The 21,451-nt window shown below is 48.1% G+C and overlaps 1 protein-coding gene across 2 annotated transcripts in view; it reads right to left on the minus strand.

Annotated features, from left to right (window-relative positions):
- Positions 1-17,032, minus strand: part of SNAP25 (synaptosome associated protein 25) — a 61,562-nt gene extending 44,530 nt beyond the window's left edge. Inside the window, exon 1 of one of the 2 annotated variants that reach the window (XM_054290492.1) lies at positions 16,816-17,032. The gene's annotated coding sequence lies outside the window, so the exon portion shown is untranslated. The remainder of the gene's footprint in view (positions 1-16,815) is intronic. The other variant, XM_054290491.1, reaches the window with a different exon arrangement.
- Between the last annotated feature and the right edge of the window lie 4,419 nt (positions 17,033-21,451).

Raw genomic sequence — 21,451 nt, forward strand, 5'->3', positions numbered from 1 at the left:
GCTGAAAAGCAGTGAAGTGCCTTGGGCTGGGTGAGCTAAACTAGTGCTGAGTTCATTGAGGGAAGGATTTAAAATCTGTCTTTTCTGAGGACTTGCCCTAAAAGCCTGGAACAGGTCACTCTCTTTAATGAACCATAAAAATCCTTCTTCCTGTCAGGCAAAGGTGAGGAAGAAAACTCCTGCACAGATTTTCTCAGGGGCGTTAATCTCTCTTCTACTGAAGCAATGGAATCTTCCTTATTAAACCAGGGCAAGCAAAGTTTAACTTATAAGGCTAATTTCAAAGTAGCTCATATTGACTAACTTGTCTGATTGCAGATATTTATTTGTAATGAAAAATCAATATTTATTCATATTTAAGAATCGTTCTCTGAAAGCAGAGCTTTCCCCTGCTGGTCAATATCAAGTAGAAGAAATTTCTCTGCTACTGAAACATGGCACTTCCTCTTCTACATCCCAAAATGAGTCCACTCTGTGCAGGCACCTGTTTCCATAATAACCTGTGCCTTCTTCTTCTGAGGAATGTGAGATGGAAAACAATAGACCAACCCATGAATCCTGTTACGAGTTGATGAATGTCAGGAGTGATCATCCACTGGGAAATTTCTCCCAGTAGTTTTATGTGTCTCAGCCACGTTAGTGAAACTTTTCATGACACAGGGATCCTAGTTCTTTGGCAAGCCTTGCTGCTTCAACCTCCTGTGACTTGAAAAATGAACAAGAATTTAAAAATCTACCCCAAAGCTTAATGAGGCTATTTTATTTCCAGGACATTTCAATAGGCCTTAAGCTGAGCACTAATACAAGCTCACAAATAATACAGGCTGCACAAATGAAACATTTTATGGCACAGATATGGAAAATGGAATAGAACCCACATATCTTCACCTCGTTGTGTCTCAGTGCAACAATAAAATTCATCTGCAAGCTCATTCCTAGAATTAATAAACACGTTGAACTGCAGCGCTGGGAGCGTTAGGTCAGGAGCAAATTAATGTCATGGAGGCAGTGAAGCCTGACTAGGTGAGGCAAGTGCCATGTTTGGGCTGCTGAGAAGGCTCCTTCCTTCCTCCCTTCCACTGCTGATTAACTCCTGCCCGTGCTTAGCAGAGCAGCAATGTGCCTGTCAGGACAGTCTGGCTCCTGAGATTGTCAGCAGAGCCCTTAGGGGCCCCTGCCCCACAAGTTACCAAACTCAAAAACCCAAACCCAGTGTGTGTGCTTGTCCTCATTTAAGCAGAAAAATCATGAGTTGTTAGGTGCTGTCCCTTCCCTTGCCTTCCCAGCACTGGGACTTGCCTGCTCCTCCGGACACGGAGGCCATAACCACTGAGGAGCATGGGGAGCCCCACACTGAAGGTCTGTGGGCAGAGCACCACAGGTTCATGGCACCAGCAACTACTCACAGAGAGCCAGGAATGAGAGTGGACACCTGCCCTCTGCCCCTCAGAGGTGATCCACCCCCAGGGTCAGGGCAGCCCCTAAACATGACCAAATCAAGTTACACAGAAGGCAGTCACAGAATGTGACCTTCCATGTGTCCCCAAAGCCACGTCCCAGCAAGTGCCTTGGCCATCTTCCCAGGATCACAGGTAGCCTCAGGTGGCCCCATCCAAGGCCACTAGGGAACAGCAGCTCCTATCAGCCTGTTTTCCTTTTGGACTCTCCAAGGCCCACAGGCAGAAGAGGCACAGAGTGTGGGCAAAGCCAGGGAAAGGAGAATTGTGTTCAGCTTTTCCAGCTGTTCTGGAGGGCAGTTTTGTAGAGCCTGAGACTTGAGAAGGTGCCAGAGGGTACCACAAGGGATCCATCACAAGTGTATGCTGTGGTAAAACCACAGAATTCAGTAGGACAACAGTGCTAAAATATTATTTCTCCAGCCATTTGTTGATTTAAAAGAGATCCTTCTTTCTGACCCATGGCACAGCACCTGCTATTCCAAACAATATAAGTTTCAAGGCCATGTATTTTGCTCAATGCTATTTCCAGAAGAGACAGGAACCTGCATCACAGGCTGCCAGCCACAGCTTCCATATTATCCCACACATCTGATGCAACATTTCCAGAAATGGCTGGGCCATGAGAAGCCCAAACTGCTCTTCATCTGCTTCATCTTATCCAAAAAATGAGACATAAACATTTCCCATTTCCATTACATTTCTGTCACCAAAGTTATGAGGCTGGGAAGACTTTTTTACCATCTTCAAAGCACAAACAAAAAAACTTAGTCCCCTTCTCTCCCCAGTTCCGATTGTATGTCAGTATTTCTTGGCTCTGAAGTCTATAATCAGTGTAAGTGTGTTAGGGGGTTTGGGACTAAACAATAGAACAAATGTCATTCATCAGCAGAGACTCTTTGGCAGGAGCTGAACGAGGCTCGTGCCAGACAGAGACTGACACAAGTAAGCAAAGAAACAGTAAAAAGTTTCCCATTTCATTGGAAATGTGAAATATGCTGATTTTATAAACTAATCAAATAGCTATCAAAATGCTTACTAAGAAGATTAAAACTCTTCATTTCTTACGTAAATGGAAGCTTTGCAGAAAATGAAAAAAAAAAAGTACGTATTTATTTCTAAAAATTACTGTCATCTTTTTCAAAGCTTGGACAGAAATGATTCCTTTTCTTTCCTCCAGCAAATCAAAGTTCTGTTTTCACTGCCTGGGGATCTGACTACCTTGTCACACATTCTGCACACACACTTAGTCAGCCAGCTATTAAATCAGAGGCAATAGGTTGTGTTACTTCTGGAGGGAAGGACTGTTCTCTCAGGGGTTGGAATAGGTACAAAATGCAAAACATTTCTAATATAAAATACTAAATTTCCCCCCATATTTTGCATTTTGAAAAATGTCACATTTTACCATATAATTGAAATGTCCTCATGTGAGAAATACTAATTAGTTTAAGCAATAATGAAAGCATTTATCCAGAGTGAGGTGCTTGAGTTCTGAAACAAATTCATTTCAACAGCATTGATTAAACAGTATTTCCATATTCTTTGCTGGCCTGATTTAATTAACAAACAATCTCTCAGTGACCCATATGTCACAACTAGACCAGGACATCATTCAACAGGACACTGCAACACAGTAGGTGAATAAACTTTACTGGTAGGTTAGAGAAAAACCTAATTAATAACAAACAGTAGTATTTGTGTTTACCAGAATAAATATTTACATGTTTGCATATGCAAAACTGGCAATATTGGCTTTCACAGTGACAACAAATATTCGCAGCTCTTTTTGTCAATGTATCTTTTTTTTATTGAGTACTAAAAACCTCACCCTTTAGCAACCAACTGGTTTCCTTAGTTCATTATTAACCTTCATAAAGTTAATTCTTCACATGGCTGTACAACGTGCTTCCCATGAAAATGGCACTTGTCCTTTGCTTTTTATGGGTTCTAGGCAGAAAACTTCAAGAAAAGTCAGAGATGTTTGCAGTAATGGCCAACTAAGCTGTCATCTGACCTAGAAATGGAACTTCTTGAATCACAAGCACAAGCGAGCGGTTTAATTTCCTATGACATCTGCAGTTACATCTGGTCATTTCCCTTTAGTCCATCTGGATCTGGCAGTCCTGCAGTGTGCATCATTTGCCCAAAGAATGCCAGATTGCTGCTGACCCTCACAAGTCCACATGCATTTGTCGTCCAAGAGAGACAGGTCTTGGCAGTTCTGTTGAAAATTTTTAAATAATCACACATCTCTATCTCAACTCAAAATAATCCACTCCTGTCCTGAGATGGACACTTTCTTTTATCCCCTGCACCTTGTTCGTTGTGTCCCATCTCCCACAGAGTGACCATGAGTTTGTGAAAATGAGGCTGTCATCCAGAACAAAACCTTTTTATACCTCACTGTTCAAAGCCAGTTTCATGTCTTTTCCCCATACTCCAACATATGGTAGCACAGAAAAGGATTTTCTGAAATTCAGGTTGAACGTTCTTGTTGCAGCATTCCCAGGAAGTTGCTTAGAGTTTTCCAGTTGTAATACTGTATTAGCCTTCCTGCAGTAACTATTTGTTCCTCTGTGTTACTTGTGGCAGGCCTGAACAGCCTGTCATCTTCCTTTAGGATGACTTTCAACAACGCTAAAGCATCTAGGAGGAACATTTTAATCCAGACAAGCTAAGTCACTGTCCTAGATATTTTTCTTTGCTCGGTGTGATTCTCTGAGGGCTGCATCTCTTGTGACTGTTGCTGTGACAGTTGCTATTTCTGCAGAGGTGAATGTGATAGCTCAGCTGGGGAAATGGGATCAGCATACATCCAGCTGCAATTCTGCATTTTAATAGCCTCAAAACAAAGTTATTTCACATGTCTCTCTTGAGATTTCTGTGAAAGATCTTGTGGATAAAGTTACAGGAAAAAAATGCTTGCCAAAATAGCATTTTTTGAAATACTTAATTAGGAATATTCAGAGAGAGCAAATTCTGAATTTGAAGCACAAGCTTTTCACTGTTCCCACACCTTCTCACACCTGCAGCGCTTGGACACTCAGTAAGGGAGCAGGAAGCCCTTGGGACAACATGGAAGGAATGCAGTACAGGTTGAGCCTCGAGGTGTGCAGTGAGCTCTCTGAAGATCCAGAGATTTTTTTTCTGAAGAAAGACTCATCAAATCATTTCAGATGAAGAGGAAGCCAAGGAAATCAAAATTCATGCTGAGCATTCCCAGAGCACAGAAAATGATGGGGATTTCACTATATAATTAGTTTTCTGCAAATTGCTCTCTGATTTCTTCAGGTGCGTCATCCCTCGGGCGTACCTCAGCCACGTGATGGCTGAGGTGCTGATGAGCTACTTTGCTCAGCCCTGCCTCTGTGCTGGACTGAAAGAACAGATGCAGCAGAGGTGAGTCAGCTCTGCTCTGCAGTGCTGGAGAGAGGACCTGACCACGTTCTGCTGGAGACAGGTGGTGACTCATAACAAAATAGCTCTTATGCTCAACCGACTCAGGGCTTGATGGAATACAACACATCCCTGCCTTGTACAAAGCACGGTGTGTTGGTGTGTGTGTAACTTTCTGCAGTGTCTCAGGCAGAATTCAGTCACTGCTGACTGAGATTCAGGGAGGGCTGCTGCTGTTGGTTTCTATGCAGTGTAAAGGAGCACAGCTGCAGCCTTGTTTTCTTGGGGGTGTAAAGAATGGTGTTCAAGGCTTGCTGAGCCTCTGTTGTGCACTGTGCGCTCCAGTTGCACACTGCACTTCCATGGAAAGGAGGAGCAGCTCCACAGCTTGTCCTCTGTACAATGCAGCTGTGTGTTATTGAAGTGTTTGAACTCCAGACGTTTGCTTTGTGAACAGGCTCCTTTGTTACTGTGTCCAGAGATAGTTAAAAAGGGCCTAATTATGGCCAAACAGATCTTCCTCTTCCACCAAAATGTTTTGAGAAGTGCCTGTGTTAAAGAGCTGCTCTCTTAGTGTAAGAACTGCCCTTCTTTCAGTAACAACACCCTTAAACCTGGAGTATTCCTGACAAAGCTCCCCATTTCTCTGGCAGTGCTGTCCCAGCTCAACAGCCTGTGATGGGTCAGCCCTGATTATGCCAAGTGCTCACCAAAGCCATAACTCAACAGGACAGGGAAGAGAAAATACAACAAAAGCCTTGTGGGTTGAGATAAGGACAGGGAGGTGATGCACCAATTTCTGTCATAGGCAAAACAAACCCAGCTTGGGAGAAGCTACTGAATTTATTACCAATCAAATCAGAGTATGACAGTGAGAAATAAACCCAAATCTTAGAACACCTTCCCTCCACCCCTCCCTCCTTCCTCAGCTCAACTTTAGTTCCAATTTGCTACCTTCTCCCTCCAGCAGGGAATGGGGACTGCAGTCAGTTCATCACACATTGCCTCTGCTGCTCCTTCCTCCTCAGAGGGAGAATCCTCACACTCTTCTTGTGCTCCAGTGTGGGATTCCTTCCATGGGCGACAGTCCTCCATGAAATTCTGCAACTGGGTCCTTCCCATGGACTGTGTTTCTTCCTGATCTACTCCAGCATGGTCCCCTTCCCCAGGGTGCAGTCCTTCAGGAACGGGCTGCTCCAGCCTGGGGCCATTCCATGGATGTGATCCTTCAGGAACAGGCTGCTCCAGCCTGGGGCCATTCCATGGCTGTGATCCTTCAGGAACAGGCTGCTCCAGCCTGGGGCCATTCCATGGATGTGATCCTTCAGGAACAGGCTGCTCCAGCATGAGTTCCCCACAGGATCAGAAGTCCTGCCAGCAAACGTGCTCCAGTGTGGGATCCTCTCTCCCTGGGTCCACAGGTCGTGCCAGGAGCCTGCACCAGTGCGAGCTTCCCGTGAGGTCACAGCCTGTAAGGGCATCCCCCTGCTCTGGCATGGGTCTCCTCCATGGGCTGCACGGTCTGCACCACAGGCTGTGGGGGAATGTCTGTTCCAGCACCTGGAGCACCTCCTCCCCCTCCTTCACTGGCTTTGGTGTCTGCAGAGCTGTTCCTCCTACATTTCCTCACTCTCCCTGTAGCTGCAGTCGCTCCTGCGCAGGCTGTCCCCCCTGTTAAATCTGTTATCCCAGAGGCGCCGCCGCCATCGCTCACAGGCCCAGCCTTGGCCAGCAACGGGTCCAGCTCGGAGCCAGCTGGCATTGGCTCCACTGAACCCAGGGGAAGGTTCTGGCACTTTCTCACTGAATTTGCCCCTTGTATCCCCCCCCCAAACCTCGCCACACAATCCCAGCTCACAGCCACATTTCTGTGATTGCTCTGGTGAGCTCCCTGTCTGTGTGCCAGCTCAGGAGACCAGGCCCCACCATACTCGATGGCAGCTTGTCCTGCTGGACAGCTTGTCCCGGGCAAAGCAGTACAATCCTCACCAGGAGACAGGATCTCCAAAATGGCCGTGACTGTTCCCTTCTCCCCCTGGCTGCAGCCCATAAAACCACTCCTCTGAGCACCTGATTACAAGCACAGGCAGGAGGTTCACAAATCCCAGTTTTCAGTGGCATCTCCTCCCTTCTGAGGATCCCTTCCTTACAGTCTACCTCTTCCATTCCCTTGCATGTCTTCAGCTGGGAGGCAGCAACTTAACCCCCCATCTGGTGCTATTAATTTGCACTGATAACTTCATGTCTCTTCTGAAACAGGCTTCTATTTCTAACACACTTGAAAAGAGGGTCTTTTTTAGAATTTCTAGCAAGAGGAAAAGTGTCTGGCCTCTGCTTTGTGATATCACAAACACTGCTTTGCTTTTATTTTCAATATAAGTGCTGCAGAGCAAGTGCACATCTCCAGCACCGCAGTGAGTGGGTAGCAGTTGTTATCCTTCTGCTCTGCTGTTTGTCTCTGAAACACCAACTACAGGAGACACTGCTCACAAATCCTATCATCCTGCTGCCCGTATGTGCTATAAAACTGACACTAGGAGTAAGGATGCACCTCTGCACTTGCTCTGCAGTGTGAAATGCAAAGATGGAACACGAGGTTGTGGCTGCTAAGGGGAGTGAGACAGTTTTATAACCTAACGCTTCAGGACACCTTTAAAATGACTCTATCAAAAACTTGAGGATTGACATTTACTTTTTAAGTCCAGGTAATTGTTAATGGCGTGCTCGTAGGGAAAGAACAGTAAGAAAGAGAATTAAACAAAAAGCCCATCTTGTACGTTCTCTTATTTGAGTCTGCTGGCCTTTGTGTTTTGTTTATTTTTAAATTTTTTTTGCATTTGTGTTTGTGCTTTATTGGGGTATTTTTCATTCCCCTAGTTATTCATTCTGGATTTTGTCCTCTTGTCCTATTCTTCATCCATATTGGTACGGTGGATCATTTTTTGGTTTAGATAAAGCAACTCTTCTAAGCCCAGGAACTGGCCTACTGTGTTTGACAATACTGGACAGCCTGGTTAAATTTTGAAAGGTCTCTGACTTCCCTGCGGCAGAAAGGGGGTTGTTTTGAGAAACAGATTCTGACTGCAGGCATGAATGGAAGAACTCTGTCTGGAGAACAGCTGAGTGTACACCACATTTCTTGGAAATGTCACTGCAAAAACAGAATACTAAAGGAAGGTAAAGAAATGGAAATCTTTAAACGGTGTTGGAGTCTCACATTCTGTGCTTGAACATCTAATTTCCAGCATCATGGTGTCTGTCCTGGCCTTTGGAGCAGTGTTTTATCTCACCTGCCAGGCCGAGGATTCTTTTAGAAGTTTTATGAATAAAGTTCTAGGCGCAAGTAAAAGCTTTCTGCAGGCAAGGAAAGGACAGAAATATGGGATCCTTACTGGGAAAGAATGGAGCTCTTAAGAATTTGAACTCTAAAGAGGAAAGCAAGTTCCTTTATGTTACTCCATAAAGGAGTAGGGGTAACCATTGGAAAATCCCAGTATAGCAGCAGCAGAGCTGTTCATCAATCTAAATAGCAGTTTAATGACATTGCAGATAAATGCTTGCATCCACAATAAAGAATTTATTGGATTTCACTGTTCAAGTAAAAAACATATATTTTCACATTCTTCACTGTGGGCAATTTCTGAAAGCAAAGCTGGAATATTGTACTGCTGGAGAAGTAGTTAAGACAGAGAAACCCTGCAGCCTGTGGGATATTCTGTTTTATAAGGGGTTCAGTTCACTGATGGGTAACTTCTGACCTCTTACTCAATGACCCAGTCAAAGAAGAGGGAAGCGCTGGGGTCCTTGTAGCTGAGACAGAGCGAGCTCTTCATCTCCGCCTGCACTGTGTTCCTGTCTTCCTGCTCTTTCCCTGTAATCCCTCTGTGATCTGGGTTGCCCATTGCCTGTAAAGCCTTGTCTGTCCATGCGAAGCCCCTGTCCTAAATGGGGCTGAAAAGGGTCTTTCTCTGCATCTCCTTCTCTTGAGAGGGTGGTTTCCCTCAGGTCATTTGGGGAACATGATGAGAGCAGAGAGCTGAGGCTGCAGAAGTTGAGGTAGGACTTGGAGTTTGGGGAGGAGACCCCAAACTCCAAGAAAAATAAAAAGACAGCGCAGCTATTGAGGCCTCCAGAGGATGAGACCTGCTGCTTGGCTCTTCTGTCACATGCTACCCTCTATCAGCCTGCTTAATACTCTAACCTTAAGTGCCCTGGGCATTAATCTGGAAATTGGGGACCTTTTGTGTGACGTTGGCAGCTCTCTCGCGTTCTTATTTGTCAACCTGTTAGAGTCACACACCTGTTCTTGTTTACCAGGCTTAGAAAATGATCCTCAGAGCCTGCGCGTTGCTTCAGGAGCAGCTATTTTATACTATTTAAAACAGTTAATTAAGAAAAAGGGAACAAGACAACACAATGCTTTAAAAATGCCTTGCTAATATTGAAAATCTAAAGCCTGCAGATGGCCCTGCCACATTACAAAGGCAGTCTAGAGCATTTTCAATTATACTTAGTGCATTCCTGGCGCCTCGAGGGGTTTTTCCACTGTCTCTTGATGTGCTCATCTCTAAAATAAACTAAACTGACAGCAAAGAACCATCCAGGCCTTTTTTTCCCTCCTCCCTTTTCTTCTGTTAAATAAGCAAACCTGGTAGGAACATCAGACTTGAGGAGACTCGCTGCCTCATCAAGTCCAGTCTCTTGTGACCACCACCAGCCACGCCACACAATCCCTTTCTGCACTCATCCAGCACCATCTCTAACTCCTCTGCTGCTCTTGGCCTTTCTGCCTCTTGCCTCTGCCTTGGTCCAATGAAAGACCTACATTTTCAGGAATTGTGAATTGCGTATCCCAAGAACAGGATTTTAACGGCAGAAAAGCAGCAGGAAATCCTTCAGTAAGCTCTGCAACCAGTACCTGTCTCCATAGAGCTGAGCAAATAAAACAAGCACTTCCCTGGGGAGAACTGCTTGTTGGAAGCTGCAGTGAATTCCAGTTTAATTGGGTTTGCATACCTTGGTTTGTTTCTTGAGGGCTTTTCACATCTTTGAGTGTCACTTAGGTGAACGCTCTCTGGAAAAGCAAATGTTTGGCTGAAATACTCAATTATTCACAGAGCATAGCTGGGCTGCATGTTCAGCTGTCGTGTTACTGGTTTGGAATCGGTGCTGCTGAAGGGAGAGGGCTCAGTTCCACTCTCCCCTGCAGCTCAGTGCAGCTCTGGAGGAACACAGGGCTCTGGCAAAGTCCTGGTCTTGTGTGTAATGCACGAGCAAATGCATCAGTGTTTTATCCACCTTCTGCTCTGAGAGCGTGTTCTTCTCTCGCTATTGTCAATGCAACAGCAATAATCTGGATTTACATGGCATCTTCCAGCCAAGCCCTTTACTAACCTGAAGGGAACAATCATGGGTAACACCCTGTCAAATTCTAGGTAAATGACAACCATCTTTGTTGGGAGAATGTTGCATTTCGAATTTAGGTCACCACCCTCAGGCAGTGGAAACTGCTATACCCTAATATTAATAAAAATATCTTTTCAAAGGTAAGGGGTACTTGTCTGATATCTGAAGCTAAGGGATGTAAATTAGAAGTTGTTTTAATCTCAGCTTTTTCTTTTATGAATGGAGGCAGGAGGCAATTCAGGCACTTGGCAAAGGTAACATATATTTAACGTGTGATACTTGCACCTGAATCTAGATATCCCACGTGCAGTCCTGGAGTTTTAATCCCCAACCCCCCCAGCTGAAGTTCAGATGTTACTGAACATCTCCAGTCCAATAAATTGTCAGCACCTTCCTGCTGCTTTCTGCAGGAGCGAGCCATCCCTGTGAGCTGTGTGTGCCCAACAAACAGGGAACAGGAATTGCTCCCTCACCACGGCACTCGCTGCCAGGGGCACAGGCAGCCCTGAGCCTGCCCAGGTGTGTGCCCAGGCTGTGCCCAGGCTGAGCCCAGGCTGTGCCCAGGCTGAGCCCAGGGTGCCCAGGCTGTGCCCAGGCTGAGCCCAGGGTGCACAGGCTGTGCCCAGGCTGTGCCCAGGCTGTGCCCAGGCTGTGCCCAGGGTGCCCAGGCTGTGCCCAGGCTGTGCCCAGGCTGTGCCCAGGCTGTGCCCAGGGTACAGGCAGCAGCAGCAGCAGTGCTGGGCTGCACCAAGCAGCAGCTCCCTGATGCCTGCAGAAATGCAAGCTTGGCTAAATCCCTGAGAGGTAAATGCTGAGGAGCCTGAGGATGTGAATGGGACCAGACTGAACAAGAAATACTAGCTCAGGGAGGAGAAAGAGAACTTTAATTTCCATCTCAAGCATAGTGAAGCTAATTTTAGTAACTTTTCTTTTAAAAAATGCTTAAATATGCATGGGGGACTTCTGTTCCTGTTTAAAAAAAGAATCAGTGAATGGTAACACTATTTTGACAGATAAGCTCTTTTGAAGAAGTATACTTTTGTTTCGTGAAGTTTTTTAGAGTAGCTGGAGGAAATATATTTACCTCTGTAAGACAGATCAAGGAACAGGCATCTGCACAGTTCCACTGGGAGCTATAATTTCCAGGAGTGGGAAAAGGAACCAAAGGAGAGGTTGCCACATCTTCCAAATAACTGTTTTATACAAAAGGAAAAATACAATTACTACTACTTCTATGACTGTGTTGCAATTCAGGAACAGAATTCCTCTGCTTTGGGTGGAGGGTAAAAATAACAAATAAATACAGCATGATGAACACTGAGCTGGGAAATGATCAGAGTTTTAATTGTCAATCTAAACTTCTAGTCTCTTTGACAGACAAGTGACAGTGAAAGTATTTGGAGATTTACTGGGACTTTTAGCAACGGAATGCTGTGAGAAAATGTGGGAGATGGAAGACATCAATGCAGAATTACAAACGTGCCCTGCCAAGGACTCTTGGATGTGCAACTCCCTGATAATTTGTAGGTTTTGAGGAAGAAATAGCAAATCTTGCATTAATTTCACAAATCACCTACATGAGGCATCCTTTTGTAATGTCTAGGATGCAAATTTTAGTCATGAGCACTGCCATAGTCTGTGATAACTCTCATTTTGCTCATGGATTCTACCAGTAAATGCTGGCACAAAAACTTGGTCATCACAAAAGCACAAGGAAAACTATAATTATAGTGAAAACATATAAGAACAGTTCCTCTTGTTCAGTTTTGGACACTTGTACAGGGAGACTTGGCTTTGCCTCTGTTCTTTCATATTGCAACTCTATGAATACAATGTCTCAGCCGTTAAGAATATTGCCTTTTAAAAACTTGAGGGAAGAAGCCTAATTTTCCTGTGCACTTAGTGGAATGCAGGAAAATTTCACCCTACTCCCCAGCCTGAAAGAACAATTAATGGCTACAGCTAGGAATTTCTGACTTTTTCTGCACACAACTGTGCCTTTAGGAAAAACTCAGCTGTGTTCTGGGTTTTACACCACATTCAAGTTCTGCTGGTGTTATGTACCAGCAGAGTGCAGCAGAACCCAGCCTGAAAGAGAGGCGTAACAGGCAGGATTCCTGCTCTGCTGCTCGTCCCTGCTCCCTGGCAGCCCTGCTGAGGCAGCCTGGCCATCAGGGTCTGCAACACTGACAGCAGGCTGGGAAAAAACAGGGATGGGCTTTGGGAGGGCAGCATCTCAAATGAGCTCTTTCTTTAGAAGAGCTGCTCCTTCAGCAAATAGACCCATTTCCGGCTTAAAACACAAACAAGGAGTCCCAGCTTGAAAGATTATCGTCCTGTAGAGTAGCACAGCACTCAGTTGTGCCACTTCACACCCATTGACAATGGGGCCAAACAATAAGTTACATCCCATTCAAAAGGTGAAACACAGCACTGTTCGCTTTAAAGGAAAAATAAAACATCTCCTAAATAGCCAGACAGAGCACAGATTGGTCAGCACTAACACTGAGCTCTAAAAGGCCAGGAACAGCCATGATTAATTACTCAGTGTTTCCCTCTTCTCCTCCCTGTGCCTGTAGTAGAATTCTGCTTTCTCCAGTGACAGAAACCATGTCTCTTATTATTTAAAAAAAAAAAGAAAAGAAGAAAAAAAATGAAAATGCTATAACGCAATATTACATTCTCTTTAGAATCACTGGAGCTAGTATATTTCAGAGGGAATATGTACACAGAATTTGTTTCCCTTTGAAAAACCCAAACTGCTAAATATTCTTTTATAAGTCCCACAGAATGATGTAGTGAAGTATTTTCCTTGATTCCAACTGACTTTGGATTAGACCTGCTGGAATAATCAAAATCAGAAGGTGACACTCATCACCCTTCACATCAGGGTCCTAATGCCCCTGATGTGTTTCTTTCATCCTGGCGATCTTTAGCAGGAATTAAAAGAGGATTGTAGGTGAGCACGAGGTGATGAGCAAATAGCAAGTGAACAAGATGAAAGATGCAAGAGCAAAGCTAAATTTCCTCCTAAAATAGCAGGGCAAGTGGTTCAAACACTTCCTCAAGGCCACTCAGATCCACTTTTGGGTCTTGCAGTGTCAGCCTTGGGGCCATTACAAAGCAAGAATTTTGAACCTGTGCGGTTGACTTGTCTTTGTGCTTGGTGGAAAGTCCTAGAAAATGTAGCGGGATGTGGGACAGCATATTGAAAATCATGATCAGATAAGAGGCAGATTTTGCTGGTGGGTGTTTGTGTGTGTCTGAGCATTTGTGGAGGGAGTAACATAGCGATGACAGACAAGAACTAGGAATATAACTTGTGTGTTTTGGAAAAAGTTGTTGCAATACAATGCAGGAAACTGAATCTGCAAGGTCAGTAGGCAAGAGAGCCAGAGCGTATTGTAACTAATGAAAAACAGACCGTTGGAGGTTCAGAAAGGAAAAGCTAAAAAATAAACTATTCTGTGACAACTTACAGCCTTGACAAACTATATCCAGCATTCCCAGGAGTAGATAGACGAGCCCTATGCCCGCTCCAAAGCCCAGCTTCCTAGAGGTAATCACGATTTGCCTGAGAAGTGCATCCTGCAGCAGCTCTCCAGCAACACATTATTCTTGTCTGCCTTAGACTCTAAAGCTCTGAAATGCTTGAGCAAGGCTGTTGTTACAGATTGCCTGGCACTGGCCCAGCCCAAAGGTGGCTGCGCTGGTAGCAGGGCATGGAACTCCATAGACAGAAAAATGCACTCTGCCCAGTGAATGCTGCAAAGTCAGCCTGCATCTGTTGTGGTGTTACCCAGCCTAGAACCTGGAAATCTCTGAGATTTGAGTGCGTGTGTGCATATAAATATGTGCAGATGAAAGTGCCCTCCTTATGTTATAAAACATTATGACAGAGATTTGGGGGGAAAAATGCAAGAGAAAGAGTAACTGTGTGACAACAAGCCAAGGTAAAGGGAAAACAGTTTATCTTCTTCGTTCCTGAGAGAAGAAATCATTAGCAAACTGAGCCCTACACCATGCCATACACTTTCTATTTTTCCCTGAGGGTTGCTACAAATGCAGCAGCTGTAGCCCTGTGACACACAGAGGTACAAATCGCTGAAGTTGTTCCCACTGACAGGAAAAGTGTTTTGTTTCGTTACCTCGCGCAGTTAAAGCAGTGCAAGCACTAGGCAGAGACCGTGCTTTATTTGCCTCAGCACTTTCATCTTGCCATTTGTTGCCATACCTAAAGCATAGGGAGAAAAATGAAAAGCTTTCCCTTGACCTGAAAAGCATCTCCCACCTCCAGTGCAATAAATCTGGGAAGTGGAGCTGCATCTCATTAGATGTGTTTTGAGGGTTCACGCTGGCTGGATTCTGCTGTTCTTTCTTTCACTGCCCCCATGAGTTCAATGGACACACAGCCTGGTCCCGAGAGTTCTTGGAAATGCCACTCTCATTTTCTAGTTAGCTGTGGAAAGAAAGTTAAGCTGCATTTATTTGGGGGTTGCTATCTAGCTACATTTGGTACTGTAATGTGCTGAGTTTCTGCAACTCCTCTTGACTTCAGAGGCAGCCTCAAGCTTTTGCTTTTGTCAATCAGGCCTGCCTGCAGCTTTGGTTTGGTGACTTCTGTTATCCTTTTGGCACCCATCCTAGGAGCTAAACTCTTCAGCAGTCACCTCCTGGCTGACCTGCTCTGCGTGATGTTGCAGCAATGGAAAACCACCGCTGCTTCTTCCTGGACTGGCTTCTTTGCAGGGATGTGCAGGTGGCTGGGGGCCCAGGAGAGGGTCCGTTCCCCAGCCATTGCCACCGGAGCACCCATCTCCCAGATGGCTCCATCCCTCCCCTTGCCGCCCGCAGGGAGGCTGCCCCACACCATCCTGGTGCTGATCAGTGGGGGAGCTGCTCCATGCCCAGAGCTAGGACCAGGAGGGGCTGTGGGACAGGCATGTCCTTGCAGATGCTGCGGCCGGGGCTGGAAGCAAACGGGTCTGGGTTCAGGGGCTGCTCTGCCACCCCCGGGCGGTGCCGCAGGCCAGCCCCCCATTTCCCCCCCGGCCCCCGTTCTTCAGCTGGGAACGAAACCAGCAGCAATTATTCAGGCCAAGCACGTAAATCTGGCAGATCCCGCGGCTCCGGTTTGACGCAGCTACGCAGCGCAGCGTCTGGACACGCAGCCCAATGCCCCTTTCTCCCCTTGTTTATTCGCCCCGCAGGAAAAAACCCCAGCGAAGTTACCAACTTGGGACCTCAGCGAGGCGTTCGGGCGGCTGGGGTGCCGGGGAGCGGACAGGGCGGGCGGAGGGAGCGCCGGCGGCGCCGGGGGAACCGGGGCCAGCAGCCGTGACGGGGCAGCCCGCGTTACATAAGGCGGCGGCTCCGCACCGCTCCGCAGCGCGGGGCCGGCGGGGGGCGGCGCGGGCCCGTGTCCCCGTGTCGCGGCGCAGCGGCGCCCGCGGGCTCGGAGCGCGGCTGCGGGAGCCCCGGGGGGCTGCCCGTGCTCCCTGCGGGCAGGGCTCGGCCCGGGGGACCCCCGGGCTGGGCGTTATGTAACCCCCGCTTCCCTGCACAGACACCGCTCAGGGAGAGGGGCCCGAGTGCCGAGCGCCGATTAATTGCAGCAACTGATGTTATTTGCTTTTTGCTTTTGTTGTTGCTTGCTTGCTTTTTGTTTTCAAAATTTTATTTCTCCCTCTCGTCACTCTGAGCTACAGAGCCATAACTGCGCTTGCCCGCGGTCCTGTCCTGGAATGAGGGAGCACCGCCGCTCGCCAGTCGGGAATCGCTTCCCAGTCCCGTGTCCGGGGGGGCAGCCCTGGGGCGGGGGGCGCGGAGCCGCAGGGCTCTGCAGCACGGCCGCCTCCGCTGCCGCGGTGCTGAACAGGCACAGACACACAGACACACACACACAGACACACAGACACAGACAGCTCGCACTCCCCGGTCCCGGCGCGGGCCCTGCGCTGTCCGCGGTGCTGAGCACACACACGGACACACAGACACAGACACGCGTCCCTTCACCGTCTCGCTCGGGCCCGGCGCTGTCCGCCGTGCTGAGCACACACCCGGACACACGGTCGGACACACGGTCAGACACACGGACACGGGCGCACGTCCCCTCCCGGCGCCGCTCGGGCCCCCGCTGTCCGCGGTGCTGATGCTCCGCCGCAGCCCGGCGCGCTGCGGGCGCTGCAGTGCCCGGGGCGGCACAGCCCGGGCCGGCCCAGCAGCGCAGAGCGCCGCACACGCTTCTCCCCGCTCGGAGCCGGGAATGGCGCTGCTTCCCCTTCTCCTCCGACACTGCCTTCCCCGCCGGCCTCCTGCCGCCCGCACGGCCGAGAGGCACAGCCCGGCTGCCTCCCTGGCTCCAGCCGGCCGTGAGGTTGGCGGCGAAATCACCCCCTTCTCCCCGCCTTTCTCTGTGCCCGCAGCAGCCAGAGGCTGGAGACAAAAAGCCGAACGGGTCCCACTTTAAATATGTGCTATTTCTCCATTTCATTACCGGCAATACGGCCCCCTCCCCCGCCGAGCCGGTGCCCGCGGTGTGGGCCACCTTTACCTGGGCTGGCGGAGCGCGGCGCGGCGGGGTCGGTGGCTCGGTGCCGCAGCTGGATGGGAGGCAAGGACAGGAGGCTGCTGACCTCCGCGGGTCTCCTTCTTCAATGGATCGGGAGCCGTGCCCTCATCAAAGATGGCCGTCCGCTCCTACGTCAGCAGCTTTTAATAGCCCTCCCCGGCGGGGGGAGCGGGAGGGGGCAGAGCGGGCCGGGCGGGTTTGAGTCATCGCCGCCGCACCGCTCCCGCAGCCGGCCCGCCGCCTCCCGCGGCCGCCCCGCCGCCGCCTTCCCGCGGCCGGGGCCGGGGCAGGGGGCTGGGGGCGGCTGCGGCCCGACCGCCCGGCCAGGGGGGGCAGGGACCCTCCCGCAGCAGCGATTTCCTCCGCCAAAGGGGTGGTCCGAAGAGGGTATCCCTCTGAAGTCCCCGGTACTCCATATATGGCCAATCTACGTGGGCTTCTATTTTTGTGTGAATTCTTCCTTCTCTCCCCTCTTTTTATTTCTCAGAACATCCTGCCAGGGGTCTGGGTATGTTAATCTGTTTATTCTCCCCCTCCTCCCTCCCCTCTCCCACGTCGGAGCAGCCAAACACGAGGAAATCCGTGGTTAAGGACATGTGTTGTAACTGATCATTTGAGGGACAGGTTCAAAAATGAGAGACAGAAATCAAAAACAAAGCCTGGACAAGTACATGAACACACACAGCACAGTGAACACATGCCACTGCTGCTGAGGAAGGAAACGGTAACTCAGTTCAAGGAAAGTGCCTGGCTTATTTATCATTAATTAATTAAAATATTCATTCCGAGCGTACCTACTTTGGAGCAAATGGAGCTGTCTCCAACGTGATTTCTAATGGGGAGGAAATCCTTTCATTTCATACAAAACTATGTACGTTTGTAAAATTTATCTCTTAATGGGGATCTTAATGAACATTGGGGATTGCAGTCGAAGTGCGATGCTCTCTTTTGTAACCTCAGTCATCCTTTCCCTCTCACCCCACAAGCCTTGGCTTTCATTCATGGAACCATCCAGACCAGGAGATGATGCCTCCCTGTTCCCTGTCTGAGCCTCTCCCGCGAGCAGAGAGCGAGCTCCGGCTGGGTTAACTCCGACACCATGCGTGCAGGCTTTTCTGAACAGCCTGCGGATGGCGGAGTCCAAACATCAGTTCCACATGAGGGTGGTTCCATCCTCATCCTCCCTTCTTGCCCCCCCGTCCCCCTTGCCAAGGCGAAGAAGACCGGAAGAGAGGGAAGGCGCTGCAGCTGTATTTTGGAGCGCGTTCATCCCGTGTTATGGTTGTATGGGCGTGGGGGAGGGACGGGAGGGGAGGGGAGGGAGGCGCGGGGGAGAAGGAGAGAGAATTGCGGGTGATTCCTCCTCCCCTGCTCCGTAGTTCCCCACAGAAAAACGTGACTGTAGATCGTGCTTTGTGAGTCTCACCCTCTTCCTACGAAAATATGTCCTTCAGTCTCTTTTGAAAGGAAGCAGTCAAAAGTTTGCTAAATATACGAGAAGGAATTCTCAGTCGAGAGGGGCTTCCTGCTGCATTAGAGTATCTAATGAGCTGTGCACACGGAAACCGCAGGGAAGGAGAGAACCTGTCATGTTCCCGGGCTGTAAACACAGCCTGAGATTAACACTGCGCAGACACCCCCTCCAGGTGAGGGCTCTGGAGCAGCAGCCTGGCTGGGAAAAGCATTTAGCGTCAGGAACAAAGCTTCGCCGGCTCCCGCAGGGGGTACCGTGCCCGGCACCCGCTCAGTGAGGTGAGCACTGCGGATGGCCAGAGGAGTCCCAGAGCGAGCCCTGCTCTGGAATCCAGGCTGCCCAACTTCCTGGCACACACAGAAAGTTAAAAAGGAATTCTCAGCCAGACAGCTCGGCTGATAGGTGCTCCAGAAACAAGAATGATTTTCAACACAGCAGTACTAGTACTTATTAATAATTCATATTAACGGTAGATAAGGGAAGGAAAAGAGAGATTATAAACTGTTGTTTTGGCTAAGCCACCAGCACTGCAAAATGCTGGCTGGGTTTGGATTCAGCCCAATAATGCCTCGGAGAAGAATTTCAGTCCATTGGATACCAGCAGGGATGAATTTGGCTCTGTGCATCAAAAGCCAGGGACGAAAATGCAGTGAAGGCAAAATAAAATGCAGCATAACTTGGGAAAGAGATTTAAGGAATGGAAAAAGGAAGAGAAAGCAGAGAGGGGGTGGGAGGAGGATAAGAGGTAGTTTTCCAGTGAGAAAGCTGGGTTCAATTTAAGATTCATTTTCCAGCTCTGCTGCAGCAGAAATCACGGAGCTTAATAAGAAAACAAAGGGCAGAATCATTAAATAGATCACAAACGTTGCCCAATAAGCTTAGAAGGAGCAGCCACCTTTCGTTCTGGAAACGAGGGAGGAAGGGATGGAGCCTGTGCTGTTCAGGAATGTGGCTGCCTCTATCCTGGGAGATGCAGAGGGGGGCAGGCTTTTGCACCGCAGTGCCGGGATTTCTGTCGCAATAAGTGCACTAAGCAATTCTAACTGATTCTTTAGCATCTTCTAAGGATAATTTGAAAAAAAAAAACAAAAAGAAAAAGCACACGGGGAGTTCATTGACTCTATCCGGTACTATTTGAACAGTCGTTTCACACTGTGTACAGGGGATATGTGAGAAGAGAAGCCTATAAATGAAGTAGGAGGAGAGAGAAAACCGGAATTTGGCCTAAGAATGATTCAGCTCCTTCTTAATTATTCAGGCAACTGTTCAGCAGGCTTAACAAGCAGTACCTGTGGGCACAGCCCATGAATAATGAGGCAGGAGCATGCTCTCCTGCATGACAGCCGCAGGATGTGCGCTCCACATTACCGACCAGAAGCCGGAGAAGGGCAGGACAGGCAGAGCCTGCAGCAGGTTAAGGGGGGAAAGAACAGCCCTTGTTTGTCCATGGTTTGAGAGCTGTGGGCAGTGGAATCTTCCTGGCTGCTCACAGCACCACCTCCAGCCTCCAACTCACACCACTGCATGCTGCAAAGCTGGGCTGTGGGGCAGCCAAGTGAGGGGAACACCAAAAGGCTGACGGTGCCACCAGATCCTGCATGTTATTTCCTGGGCTCTCTTAGAGGCAGTTGTAACACAGAGACTGCCTCGATTCTCTCCACTTTCCTCAGACGTTTCTTTTTGTTCCTTTTTCAGCAGAGAGGGAAATATTTATCCAAATGCTGCTCATCCTGGCCTCAAGTAAGTGGCTGGGAAAGAAACTGAACTTAGCATAGAGCAAACAAGAGGGGGAAAATGTACCTGCTTTGGCATTGAACATTTCCAGCCTCTCCAATTTCTGCCTGCTCCCAGGCTGAGGTGCTGAGGCATACCCCAGTCTGATATCTGCAATAAGAACAGTCTGAGGATGGAGCCCTTTATGCAGAGCTCCTAATTGCCTTCTGTCATTCACTGCTCTTTATGTAACTCTGAATTTTGACCATCAACAGCACTTGCATCTCTGTGCCCCAGGCTGCTTCTGATTAAATTTGAGGGAATGGCTGGGCCTAATTTTCCCCTGCATGCTCAGGATCTCTAGATACACAGTTAGGCTGGGGGCTTTTTTAAGGAGCTGTCTGTGATCGGGTGCTCCAGTTTGGGCCAAGCCAAGATTTCTCTGAGGCTTATGTTCAAAAATAGAGAGATTTAAAATACAATTGTAACATAAACCCTTGAGATGAGTCCCCACCGATTTCCTGATCACCCTTTTAGATGTGCTGAGCCAGATCCCCAAAGTTCCTGATTCCTGACTAGTTGCTTAAAGAGCAACCAGGACTTAAATATTTGGTGAGTCTGGGTTCCACTGCTGCCCCCCAGCTCCCCCTGCCTTGGCTGGGCCCCTCTCTCAGCTGTGCTATAACTGTGTCATTCCTGCAATGCCAGACTTCACCATCTATTATCCTCTAGGCAAACATAGCCACAGCTCTGAGGGTTGTCATCTGCTCTGGAGGTAGGACTGGTGTGAGGCCTCCAGAAACCTTGCCAATGGGAATTTTAAGCCCAGCTCAGCTTTCATGAGAGGAAAGCTCTGCCCAAGAAAGTCACAAAGGTATTGGACACAGAGGAAGGAGGACCACAGCCATTTAATCTACATTATACAGAGGAAAGAAGACATAGAAACAGCTTTCTCTGTGTTCCTATGACACAGACAGCAGATAAGGATTAAACACCAATTTTTAATTTAAAACAATCCTGATTTAGTAAAATAAACTATAATTGGATTTTAATTCTCCTTCTGTGCATGTGACCTGAATTTGGGAACCATTTCAAAAACCTGCCTGAAAGCTAAATTAAGAAAGGACAGAGGTCCCACAAAGCAGGGCACAGGCTTAACTGAGAGATATGAACTGCTGTGTGGTACTGCAGTCCCCTGTTTCTTTGGCCAACTTTTCTGTGAGCACAAAAACACAGCAGCAGACGCTGTATATTAGCACACAATGTCATTTACTTGCACTTCCCCATATGATTTTAGCCATATACACTGACAACTAATCTTTAGGTGAGTGCAAATTAAAGTCCTGGTTTAATCCACACTTTTAACAGGGTTATGCTTTTGGGGGCTATTGCTTGTTTACAGGAAACACAGGCTATTTAAAACTGGGACTT

This window comes from Melozone crissalis, unplaced genomic scaffold (assembly GCF_028551555.1).
Source record: "Melozone crissalis strain CALT ecotype California unplaced genomic scaffold, PUWL_Pcris_2 ptg000081l_1, whole genome shotgun sequence".
NCBI classification, from domain to species: Eukaryota; Metazoa; Chordata; class Aves; order Passeriformes; family Passerellidae; genus Melozone; species Melozone crissalis.